The sequence below is a fragment of the Topomyia yanbarensis genome, chromosome 3, assembly GCF_030247195.1.
Source record: "Topomyia yanbarensis strain Yona2022 chromosome 3, ASM3024719v1, whole genome shotgun sequence".
In the NCBI taxonomy this organism is placed as follows: Eukaryota; Metazoa; Arthropoda; class Insecta; order Diptera; family Culicidae; genus Topomyia; species Topomyia yanbarensis.
In genome coordinates, this window is record NC_080672.1 from 143027540 (window position 1) to 143040011 (window position 12472).

Genomic DNA, 12472 nt, shown 5'->3' on the forward strand with positions numbered 1-12472 from the left:
TTTGTCATTTTTCAGCACAGTTAAGACGCATAATTCATAATTTGGGGAAGAATGAATAACTCTGATATTTTTTGACTGATTTTTAAGATCAAAATGTCATTGGATGCGGAATTGAATGTGCTTTTGAATTATCACTAAAACTTGATCATGTCTCTGGAAAAATGTTGAACCATTTGCATATTTTGCATTAAACCATTGCAAGATAATGGCAATTTTCATATTCAAATTCGCACAAAATTTCATATAAAATAACACAATACAGCATGCCCTCGGAAAGGTCTATTTTTTTTCTTGCCAAATCTGTTAACTAATCGAAAATACGCTTAAATTAGACAATCGAAGAATTGACAATGTCCCATCAGAAAATGTCTTTTTGCTATAAATCATGATTTTGAAGGCACACAACATTTTTGGACCATTGTACTAGGTCCCAAAACAGTATTTAGGAAGACAAAACTGTTTGAACCCAAACCGCTAATTTTAGATCTTCGGTAAACTTTCTTAGTACTGTTTAGTGTTCAAAGTATCAACTTTTCACACATGTAAAATTAAGCTACGCGTTGTTCTACAAAGTTATCTCGCCTATTTCAAAAGTTTCGTACAATTTTGGTTGAAAAGCATTCAATTTTTAAATCAAATAACTTTTCTAATGAAATAACGCTCTCGCTGTTGTTTTTACTAAAAACTAACAAAGCTTCGACCTTTTAAATGAAATTGACCGAATTTGCAATCTTTGAAGATATATAGTTTTATAGAAACCATTTCTGCTTTGAAAATTGCCTTAACTAACCAAACAAAAGAGATAGAAACTTGGTTGATTCGTCAAAAATGTGCGTTCACAAAAGTTTTAAAAATATCAAAGCATTCGTGAAAAATGAATACATAAAAAGATAATATAAGAAAACCGATTTTTGAAGAGCCACTCTGTCTTAAATATTGAAAAAAATCATAACACATGAAATATTACAGATAGCTATATTTCAGATAGCTATATAGTTTATTCAGTAAAGTTACTTCAATTTGATTGCTTTATAACTTTATTGAACTTTGCGTAGCTTATTTTTGCCGATGTAAATATTTAGTACTTTAAACACTCTAACCACAAGGGCCAGCCTAATTTAAGTAATATGGAAACTTCGTGAAAAAGAGTACCAAAAAAGTTTGCCCAAGACACTATAGGTACACAAAAACCTAACGATCTGTACGCAAACAGTTCTGTCTTCCTAAATTCGGCATATTGCATTATTTTGAATTGCATTTAAGTATACCTATAACCTAATACCATGTTCACACTACAGAGTTAAAACACGTTATAATAATTAGCAACAAGAAAAATGTCATCAAGATAGCGTTAAAACACGTTTTAACTCGTAGTGTGAACGTAGTATAACACTAGTTCACTTGAAAAGTTGAAACACACTGTAGCACTATGTAATTAATTCCATTATATATTGATAGAGAATGTTTATGACACATTTACCGCCATCAGGATCGGACGTTGTCCTGATGAAGAGCTACAATTGGAAGGCACTAATCCATAAAGAAATCCATCAACCGGAGATCGTTTGCTCCAAATCTTTATCGTCTTTTCCTGGACGTCATTAAGTTTTTTAGGGGCGGCATAGCGTAGTTGGCGTAGTTGGTAAGTCGATTGCCTTGTGCGCAGCTCATCTGCGTTCGACTCTCAACCCCGCACATAGGGATTTTTCTAAAGAGATTTCGATAACCTGAAAAAGAGGCGAATGACCCTAAGGTTAAAACCTCTATAATCGAAATAAAAAAATAACGTTTCGTGGGTTGCAGTTCCCAATTAGGAATGATGCTTGATAGGATTTCGGAAGATTACCAAAACTTTACCTCGTCGCCAAAATATGATACGTTTGTCATGAGAATGATTCCTAATTTTTAGGTGTATCTAGAACTGATTATGTCGATTGTTTTCATGTTCAGTGTAAATGAAACTTATAACTTTTGATTTGTTCTTATAAGTGTCATGGGAAATATCAGGGCCTACTATTACGTTCTATAGTCTAATCATCTTCATACTTTTGTCGCTCGTCTAATTTATAGACACTATATTTCTTCTTAAGAAGACAATTTTTGATGAAAACCAATTTTGCCTCCTAAGGAGAAAATTTGTTGCAACCACACGTCCAAGTAAAGGGCAGAAAAACCTATAAACTTATTATGAAGTTACGTTTCGAATCAATCCGGCGCTAGTAGAATCTTGGTACTAAGTTAATGTCGGATTCTGATGAGAAGAATTGAAAACGCATCTTCATTGCTAATGTTATATGTTTTGTTCCTTTACGGACTGTTTAAAGGGAAAAATTGGTTTTCACCCAAAATTTTGTCCATAGGGAGAAATATAGCATAGTGCATATTGCATTGGGTTGCTAAGCCAAACTATATTTCACCGGTCTCATTAGATTTAACCAAACTTCTTGTCTTGCGGGACATCACGCATAACTAGTTGTTTGCCCGTTTTTGGAACTGGCGCTGTGTTTCCGTGTTTGGAACTGGCGTCAATCCGGCGCTAGCTGAATCCTGGCACTAAGTTAGTGCGGATTCTGACGACTGGAACTCCAAACGCATCATCATAGCTATTTGAACTTATAGAATAAGGTGCGGGTATAGCGTAGTAGGTTAATCGATTACTCACCAGGGCTCGATCACCAACACTGTCAATAGGGTTAGAGATTTTTCTAAAGAAATTCTCTAAGAAGCAGTAACATAAAAAATCTGGTTTGAAAAACATAAAATAATCGCGTTTGAGCGGAACAAAAAGTCGACTACAACGCAACGCTTATTCATCCTACCATTTGACCTAATGCGTTGAATAGAGATAGCAGACACTACTCTAACTAATGTATTTAAATAGGTGGGACGAATACAGGAGCTAAGATGAATTAGGGTACAGTAACTTTATTTATGAATAAACATCAACCTTTTGGTAAATGTTGGAGACTTTTAGGTTTTACCATGCGGGACAAGACCTTGAAATCTGGTACGTCTTATTACTTTACTCTAGACTCTTAGAAAGAACATTTTAAAATTTGTCTCATTCAAAAGAGGAGCAACTTTCCGGATATTTAGAATATCAGTAGTATTAATTTGGATGGGGAAATATGGTTTTGCCAGAAACAAAGTAACCCGTGAGAAAATATTCTTCAAATTTAAAATTAATATTATCGCGAAATAGGCTAAATTGGTGTCTCCGGAGGTTTTTATAATCGTAACAAACGCTTCTTTCTGATACAGTGTGTGTATACAAACCATTTCCCACTGTCCGGCAGTGCTTTCATGGAAGAAACTTGTCTGCATCTACGTATTGATATATTTGTTTTCATCGATACATGTATATAAGTTTAGCCCTGGAAATGAAAGGCGATAGCTCTACTGTACATCCATCGACCCATTTCAAGAATGCCTATTTCTACACGTACCGTAAACCGGGGTGACATTGATCACTTTTCGTAGAAATCATTACATATTTTTAGACGCCACACATTTTTTTCAAGTTTAATATTTTTAAACCATGTACTGATGTATGGGGAACAAGATTGGATGGTTTTACCTAAAATTGTCCGCTTACAGGTTTTTTTTCAAAAATGATTTCAAGTTGAAGTCCATTTTCGTATTCCGGGGTGACTTTGATAACCTGCATGTTCACCCACATTAAGTTATTGATGTCAATGTTTATCTTTCAAATGTTTGTTTAAACTAATTATGGAAAGGTACTCATTGTTAAATAGATGTTAATTGGTATTATACAAAGTATTTCAATGTACTGTAAAATTCGAGTAACGACAACACGTCCGGGCGATTCGCCAGTGCTGCCACTTCTCCAAACGCTTCCTTCTGATACAGTATGTCTAACGATGCTGAATCCCTCTGGATAAAGACTCGACACGTCAATCGTTTGTTTACCATTTATCTGTCAGTGTCACACCAATCAAGCACGAGACCTGTCAATGGCCTTCGTTGCAGAAGGATTCAAAGCGATTTTCTTCGGATTGACTGCTTTTGACAGGTCTCGTGCTCGATTGGAATGACACTTACCGATAAATAATAAGAATAAGATAGAGATGGCGAGTCTTTATCCAGAGGGATTAAGCGTCTTTAAGTATGTCTAAAAATTCAAAAGCGTTCCCCTGATAGAACCTTTCCAGTTTGATCTTAGATGAAAGAGCAATTTAATCTCAGATGAAAGAGTTAGCATTCGATTAAGGAGTACTATAGCGATACTGATTTTTTATATAAATATTGTTCTACCATAGACTCCGTGTCCCATATATATATTATTCTTGTTTTGAAACTTCTGAAGTCTTTTGTCCGTAAAGAATCACTAAATTTCCCATGGTATGGTTTTTAACCGCAAACAGAAATATGAAACATATTTCCAACGTTTACAACTGAAACCGATTTGATGGGCAAGCGAACGAGTGTATGCAAATGTACCATGCATCATCGTAAACGGAGGTAACGAGAAAGGACGTGGTGCCCAATTTCAATGGAAGGGGAAATTATCCTAACTAGGTTTTCATACCGCGCATTTCATTCCGCCAACTATAATACCCTTTTTGGGGCCCTGTCTACAAGTGAGGTAGTATTGGTTTGGTAGGTAACCCACGGTCATGTATGAACAGTTGGCCTGTCATGTTCTAGATAAAAAAACAGAACGGTAGACAACCAAATCCTATGCCACAACATTGCTTTGGGGAAAAAATCGACCGTCGTCAGTCGGTCGGAAGAAAGTTTTTTTTTCGAGTGCAATTTTGCCACTATTCGGAGGCTCACGTGAGAAGGTGTGATTATCCTACCATTAAATGATTTTTATTTCGGAACACGGACGGGATCACCATGTGCAAACAGTTGCAATGGTGAATAGAGCAACTACATTTTATAACGTTGTTTGTCAGTCTACTGCAGGACCAACACCGACCGGGTAGCCGAGAACTGAAGCAATAACAAAAAGGTAACCGCATGGATTGAGCTTGAAAATAGAAGTAACTCAGGGTCGAAGTGGATAATATATCGGTAGTCGTAAAGGTTTTTTTTTTTCTTATGCTAGTTTAGACTTGGGCTTAGGCTTATTTAAGACATCAGTGTTGCATTATGATAATGAATGAATGGGCACATGATCGAATACCATTTATTTGTTCAAAATGTGTTATGAAATCTGGCTCGAAGGATGTTTGGGTAATGGTACAACGGTCGACTCCAATTAAGGTTTTGTTTTCCGGGCCAATCCAATATGGAGCAGGCAATTCAAGATCAACCAGAATAAATCATTTCTATACACGAATTTCCATAAGAGCCTGATTGTTCAATATATAAGTAAAACCCTAATTGCTGATTCCAGAGCACCAATTAGCTTCGTTTGACTATCCATAAGACTGCAACTCTTCTTCCTTTCCTGTTCCAAACAGAAGTGGTTGTTAATCCTAAAGAATAAACGTTGAATAGCACCCGATCTCGATTCATAGTATTCACTGTATAAACATCAGGACAGCGCAAAGTGATTCATTTCCGTCTGACTCAAGCTTGACGATGCCTGTCCACTTCCAACGATATTGATTTTTCCTCACGTCATACCTCGTTGACGTTTTATTATATGCCACCACAGGCCGTGGTTTGTTGTCCTATAGGTCATCCTTCGTCTGTAAGCTCGTCCATTCTGTTGTCGGCTTGATTTGATGACTGTGGTCATTTACATTGATCATTTTCTCCTCATTGACCGCCATCAGTATTGTTGTCATCGTAATTAACATAACAGTCCTTTGATTATGCCTCTGGGAACATGCTATTTAAAAATGTCATTTATGAACAAGAATAAAACATTTATGCTTATTCAAATATTCTAGTGTTATGAAAATGTTATTTCGAATATCTGTACACCCTCATAAGCTTATTTTGCAGCTGTTTTGCCATCTTCTTTTTAGTTATGGATTTGCGTGTCGGCTTCGTGTCATCAGAATCCGACACCAACTTAGTGACATGACTAAGTTAGCGCCGGGTTGATACAAGCTTCAAAAAATGAAAGCACTATTTGTGTTTCTGACCAAATCCCTACGTGATGTCCCGCAATAAAAGGTGTTCTGAATAAGCTGATGGTTTTGGGGTGGGGGTTTAATTAGGGCTATTTTTACGAGTAGTGGTACTGTTGGGCATTCCTTAACTAGAATTTATATTGAACAACTAAAACTAGAAAAGACAGGGGCCAAATAAGTTTTGGAAAGATATTCAGAGTGAGGAGGGGAAGTGAAGTCCTACATTCAGATATAGAGGAGACAGGGTGGACAAAACTGACAGGGGGAGAAAGATATTAACTTTCAGTTCCCAGCATCGGGAATCAACGGTAAGCATGACAGACTCGGACGGTCTTCATCAGGATGCATCATGTATTGGAACGCCGGGCTGTCTTCCTAGAGCCGGCAGGGGTTCCCCCAGACTATTTCGTAGTACGGTTCAGATGCGGATCGGCAGCACACCGCGTTGTGAGAGTGATTTTGTGCTGTAGGTCTCGTGTTTGTTGGGTAATTCGCCAAAAATCTTTAGTATAGGGTTGGAGTCGCATCAAACCATCATTGTGGTACGGTACAGGCGAAAGAGCACACTTCTGAGAATGATAAGTAAAATAATAGGGGTAGTTGAATCTGAATATTGATGGTTTTTAGGAAGGTGTATACGAGAGACATATAGAGGAGATCGCGGCTTACCAGTACATCTCGAACCGGACCATTTGGTGAGCTTCTTCGGGCCCGAAGGGAATCCAATAGTTGAGATCTGGCAGAACAGTACTCGACGCATGCCCAGACAATATGTTCGTTATTGTGATATCCGTTGCCACAAGCGCAGATACAAATATTTGCAATATCCCAAGTAACAATTTTGGTTATATTGAAGTCCTACAGCGTTAAATAAAACTAATATTTAAAACCTCCCATGCTAACTTTATGGTCTTATGTACTTCCTACAGGCTGCTATAAACCCATGTTATGACAAATTGGCCCAGTTTTATTGTAATCAGTAGAACTTGTTATGCAAACTATCATAGGAGTAATAGTTTTATTACAGTTCTATTCTACTCTTTAGGTGTGATATTAAACCAACAGCAAAAAACCTTCTCCTGACCTAGTAGTGTGAAAAACCACTATATGAGCGCTATTAAACCATCATAAAACTGTGTGAAGTCTTCCTGAAGAAGTCTATAAAACTTCGTATGCTATCCATGTTAGAACTTTCAGTTTTAACCTGAATTTTTTCACTGATTAGATGTATTCAATAAAATTTTATGGTGGTTTTATTCCTGAACATCGCATGATGCCAATCATCGAACAAAATGTCATATTATAAGGTATATGTACTTTTTTTTCAGAATAGTGAATAAAAGAACTTTGTTATTGTTCATAACACATTCATGCGTGTTTGAAGGCATGCCGTTAAGGATTTATGGTGAAACATCATGAAAGAGCAACGCAAAATAAATGCGCCCCATGAATTCTACTAAAAAAGAGCATTCGGTAATATTTTTTCTGCAAATATTGAAACAACACTTAATCAAGTTTTAGAAAAAAATGTTAAATGTTTTGTTAAAAAGTGCAGATTCTTCCAAAAAATGTCTCAAAACGGTTGATTCCACCCTTCATTCGAACAAGAAGGCGTATATTTGAGAAATTTTACTTTGCAATTTGCTATTTTTGCTTCAAGGCGATATTTTTTTTTAAATAGAACTTGGTATACTTGAATAATTCTTTCATAAGACAATTCCTCCTAAAACGGTCATAACTGAGCAATTCATATAGCAAGCGTGTTTATTATGGCGCTTCTGCATCTATGTTGAGAGTGACAAGTTTTATGCTGAACTGAATCACAGCTTGCTGGTTTTGATTATTTTGACAGTGACTTTGTCCAGGATGGTAAATGAAAGGTGGAGGTTTTTACTATGTAACGGTGCGGTTGTCAAATTTAAGTAGCGCAATCGATTAAAATAAACACACTGAATACTCGCCATACTTCTCGTGATTGATAATATCATCAGCACGCACAAAAAAGCTCTCACCTTTATTTACCATCTTGATAATCATCGTGGAGAAACGAGAAAAACAAACCAATCCTCCTGTCAGCGGTTGTTCAGAAATTCTTAAGAGTTAACCTGCAAAGACGAAATAATCCTGACTTGGTTCGTCTTCTGCTTTGGATCAAAAGAAATTGAGGAAGAATTCCATTTCCAAATGGTATTTTCGAAGTAACTTATTTGCACTACAGTTACAATATTACATAGGGTTACCAAATAGATTGAGAGCAAATTAAGGACATCCCTGCCAAATGTTTTGCCAGTTATGTCACTTGATCCAGAATTCTGAAAAAAATAGTCGAAATTCTAGCGGTTGAACTGGGAACGTTGAACGTAGTATCTCAATCGAGACAAATTAGAATAGTGTAGTGCCAATACCGAACTTTGGCCAAACCTCATATTGAGCTATCCAACAAATTTTGGTTACTTCTGAGTAAAACAAATTTTGGTTGCCATGAATCGCAGTATTGCCAAAAAAATCGCTGGAAGAAGTTGATTCTTTTGGAATAAAGTTGATCTGAATAATTTAATACAGGGTGATTCGTCATGACGTTTTTTTTAATCTAGTAAAAAAATTGAAAAATGTAGTAAATCGCGAATATTGACAAATAAACAAAAGAACATTTTTGCCATTTATTGTTTGAAAACAATTTCTTTTAAATGTTGACCATGTTGGAGCTTCAGGTAGTCCATTCGACTGGTCCAAAAATTTTGATGACATATTCGAGTATTTCAAGTGGTATCTGGCTAATTACTCGAGTAATGTTGGTTTCCAATGCTTGGGGATGTTACCGCCGCTATGTTTTCTTCACTGCGTGCTGGATGTGGTCGATTTGTTCGCTAATCATCCAATAACGGGAACTACAACGCTTACTTTTTGGTTGTATGGTGAATAGTTGAGTCAGTTGGCCGATTATGTCGACCATATTATGGTCGGAGTGCACTGAACACATTTCCCATAGATTGCTGATTTTCGAAATATAGTTGAATAATTTGAAGATGGTGAGCCAGTGTAAGTCGTTCCATTATGAAATGGCAAACAATACTAAACTACAATAGCATGACAGATTGCAGTTAGTACCCGTTAGCTACAGGAAAATGCCTGTTAAAAAACTTCATGTTGAACCACCCTGTATATGCCAAGGTTTAAGACTAAAATTAAGGACATTTGAAGTAAAATAAGGACGCTTTCCAAAAACCTCGAAAATAAGGACATGTCCTTTAAAATAAGGACGGTTGGTAACCCTATATTACATGCAAGTAAACAAAGATTCGAGCTTCTGATGACAATTTTATAACTCCTTAGTATAGCTCATGCCTTTCATAAGAGTAATTATTTTAAAGAGGTTTTAATATAGACATTCCAAAATCTGAATGTAATGTAATAATCTCCGATAAAACTGTCTTATAACTTAAATTCTTGTTGTATGTTAGTTTTATTCCAGTTTTAACAAAGTATATAGAACCGTTTCACAACCACTATATAAACTTGTAACCTAACGCTTTATCGTGGAAGTCATAACATAGTTTTATAGTGAAATTTAGGAACAAATGAAATGACATTCTTTCATAAAACCAGTATAAAACAATGATAAATCCCCGAGGCATTTTAATTGTTACTTGGGAATACGTCGGAGATTAGCGTCTAGCGTATAGCGATTGGACATGAGCCGAGACATCACACGAATGAAATACCGTTCCACATCCGTTCCTATGAACCAAGGTTTCATTGATACCTTCGAGATAATAAAATGTAGCCACCGTCCTAATTTTCCACTGCTCCAAGATGTCAGCCAACTTTCTAGCGTCCTCTGACGAGGGATATTCATTGAAGCAAATTGGTCTTTCGTAGAAGTCACCTTCTAAAGCCCGCCTTAGCTAGATAGAGTCTGCTTCTTCATTACCTGGAATAGAGCAATGTGAGGGAACCCCAACTTTGGTAATCTTGTACGATCTTACAGACAAAGCACTCAGGAGCTCCCACATTTTCCCCAGAAAATATTGAATGTGCTTTCTTGGTTTTATTGAACGGGGGACTTCTATTGAGCTGAGGCTATCCGAGACAGTAAAGTAATGATCGGTGGGCAAAGTATCAATAATCCTAAGGGTATACTGAATAGCAGGAAATTCCGAACCCAGTGAGCCATCGAGGCTAGAGCCGTTGGTATAAAACATGTTGTTGCAGTCGACTTCTTGAAATTTACTGTGAAAGATGCTTGGGATCACTTGCGGACGTATGTGATCCAGGATTCCACGAATCTTGTCTTTCATGGATATGTAGAAGAATACAGTTGAATCAGAATCATGAGGGAAATTGACACGGTTAGGATAATACGAAGATATTCGTCAATGTCATTCACGTAAAAGTTGTAGAGAATGGAACTAAGACATGAATCCTGGGGAAGACACATGTAGCTAATTCGTGATGTCGATAAATCACCATGCGAAAAATACATGTGTTTTTCAGACAACAAGTTTAGTAAAAAGTTGTTTAGAGTCGGTGAAAGACCATGCTGGTGCAGCTTCTCAGAAAGAACTGATTCAAAAGCCTCCTTAATATCCAAGAAAACTTACACACATTTTTTGAATATTCGGACATCCAAAACAGACCCTGTAAGATTCGCTTACATATTAATGCAATAAATACGAGCGAAAATTGCAAACGTTCTGGTAATGTGCAAAAATTGCAAGAAGCCTCCTTACATGTAATGCAAGAAATAGAAAAAACGAATTTTGCCTATATATTAGCGATGTATGTGTATTGGTGACCAATAGGCGTTAGATAAAAAATACAGCTAGCGTTGAAAAATGAGTCCCATACGGGCAGATCACTAACTAATATCTAATCCACCCAACCATACCATCAGAGCATTATGAGTGGATAAAAGTTGTATATAAACACTTGGATGATTTCACGATTAATGAAACAAGTAAAAACTGCATCAAGATTTGAACTCAAATTAATGCGCATCGTATCACCGACTATAGGCACTGCTCTATCTGTGCACATGCGGACATAGCGTTAAGGCTCGTACCATCATCCCATCCGCAATTTGATGCTATCTCGTGTGTTATGAATAAGCCACAAACCTGCGTTTGATGAATAAAAAGTAGACGAAAAAAGAAAACTCGCTGTGCGTTTTTATAACACCCAGCATAGGCACGTGAATATGGTGACAGTGTGTTGAAGAAACGTATGTACGTATAGCGAGAGATGAAGTGATTTTATATGCTTGCAATGATTGCATGCGGCTTTAACTGCAAAATTGCAAGCGATGCTAACATTATTTGCAAGTGATTGTCGCTTGCAGCTATTGCAAGAGATTTTTGTTGTGGGTGTAGCTTTCTGTCAAAGGCAATTGAAGCTCAAAGTTGAAAACTCGAGGAAAACGTGGAACAAAACTATTTAGTGGCTTAGTGGTAATCTTCATTAACCCTCCGGCACTCGCGCAAATGGCTCCCCGAATGAGCAACCGCTGGTGCTGCAAGAAGATTTCGCTAGTGTTTCGGAAGGTGTTGTACAAAAGACAACGGCGCGAGTGCCGGAGGGTTAAATAAATTTGAACTATTTTTGGAAATTTCAACAACTAAAAAAAATATTTTTGAGTAGCCTGTTCACTGTAGATGTGAATTGGTTTAGTGGATTCGGAAGTTTAGCTCTTTTGGTAAAATACTTTGCTCGCTTAAAGGCGGTGTTGGGCACCTGAGCGAAAAGAATTTTCAGTCTGTAGTGATTACTTATCGTACCGAAACTAGCATTATGTGCAATTTTAACTGAAAAAAGTTTGATTTAAAAACTTTGGGTGAATGCTGCTATTAGAATATGGATGTCCATACCGTTTAATAATATTTAGGGGAGACTGGGACTAGCTGGCGAGATTTTTTTCTCCTTTTGTAATAGACATATGGCGCTGTCTCTAGTTCTACACTTCAAGTACTGTGTAATACATTTTCCAATGTGTTTATGTTGCATTACATTCTGTTTCGTACACGTTGTAAGCGATATTGAGTTTTCGAGCGTATTAGAGTGAAGAGCCTATTTGAGTCGTAATAAGAAGGGTGTCTAGCCATTTTATTAATTACTTGAAATACAATTGATGCAATGCGTATGAATTGGCACCAATATCTTTGCTATCTTCTTATGAACCATTATGATAACAAAAATCGCCCTGTCATTTGAACCAATGCCTTGAATAAAGATGGCTAACGCCGCTCTAACCAACGGTTGGACATAGTTAGGGGGAAAATAGGCTCATTACCCTAGGTGAAGTTTTTAAATTTCAGCATTTTTGTTATTTAGGGCGAGTTCAAAGCTATTCCACGAATGACTGGAATTTCGATAGCGCGCGAAAAGAGCTTTCCCTAGCCGTAACCACAATTTATTAGCCGTAT

General features: G+C 36.9%; 2 protein-coding genes across 4 annotated transcripts in view; one reads left to right on the forward strand and one right to left on the reverse strand.

Moving 5' to 3' along the window:
• LOC131689015 (elongation of very long chain fatty acids protein 4-like) overlaps nucleotides 1-12472 on the reverse strand; it is a 295570-nt gene that overhangs the window by 159593 nt on the left and 123505 nt on the right. The window lies entirely within an intron of this gene.
• LOC131689011 (glycine receptor subunit alpha-2) overlaps nucleotides 1-12472 on the forward strand; it is a 182300-nt gene that overhangs the window by 76448 nt on the left and 93380 nt on the right. The window lies entirely within an intron of this gene.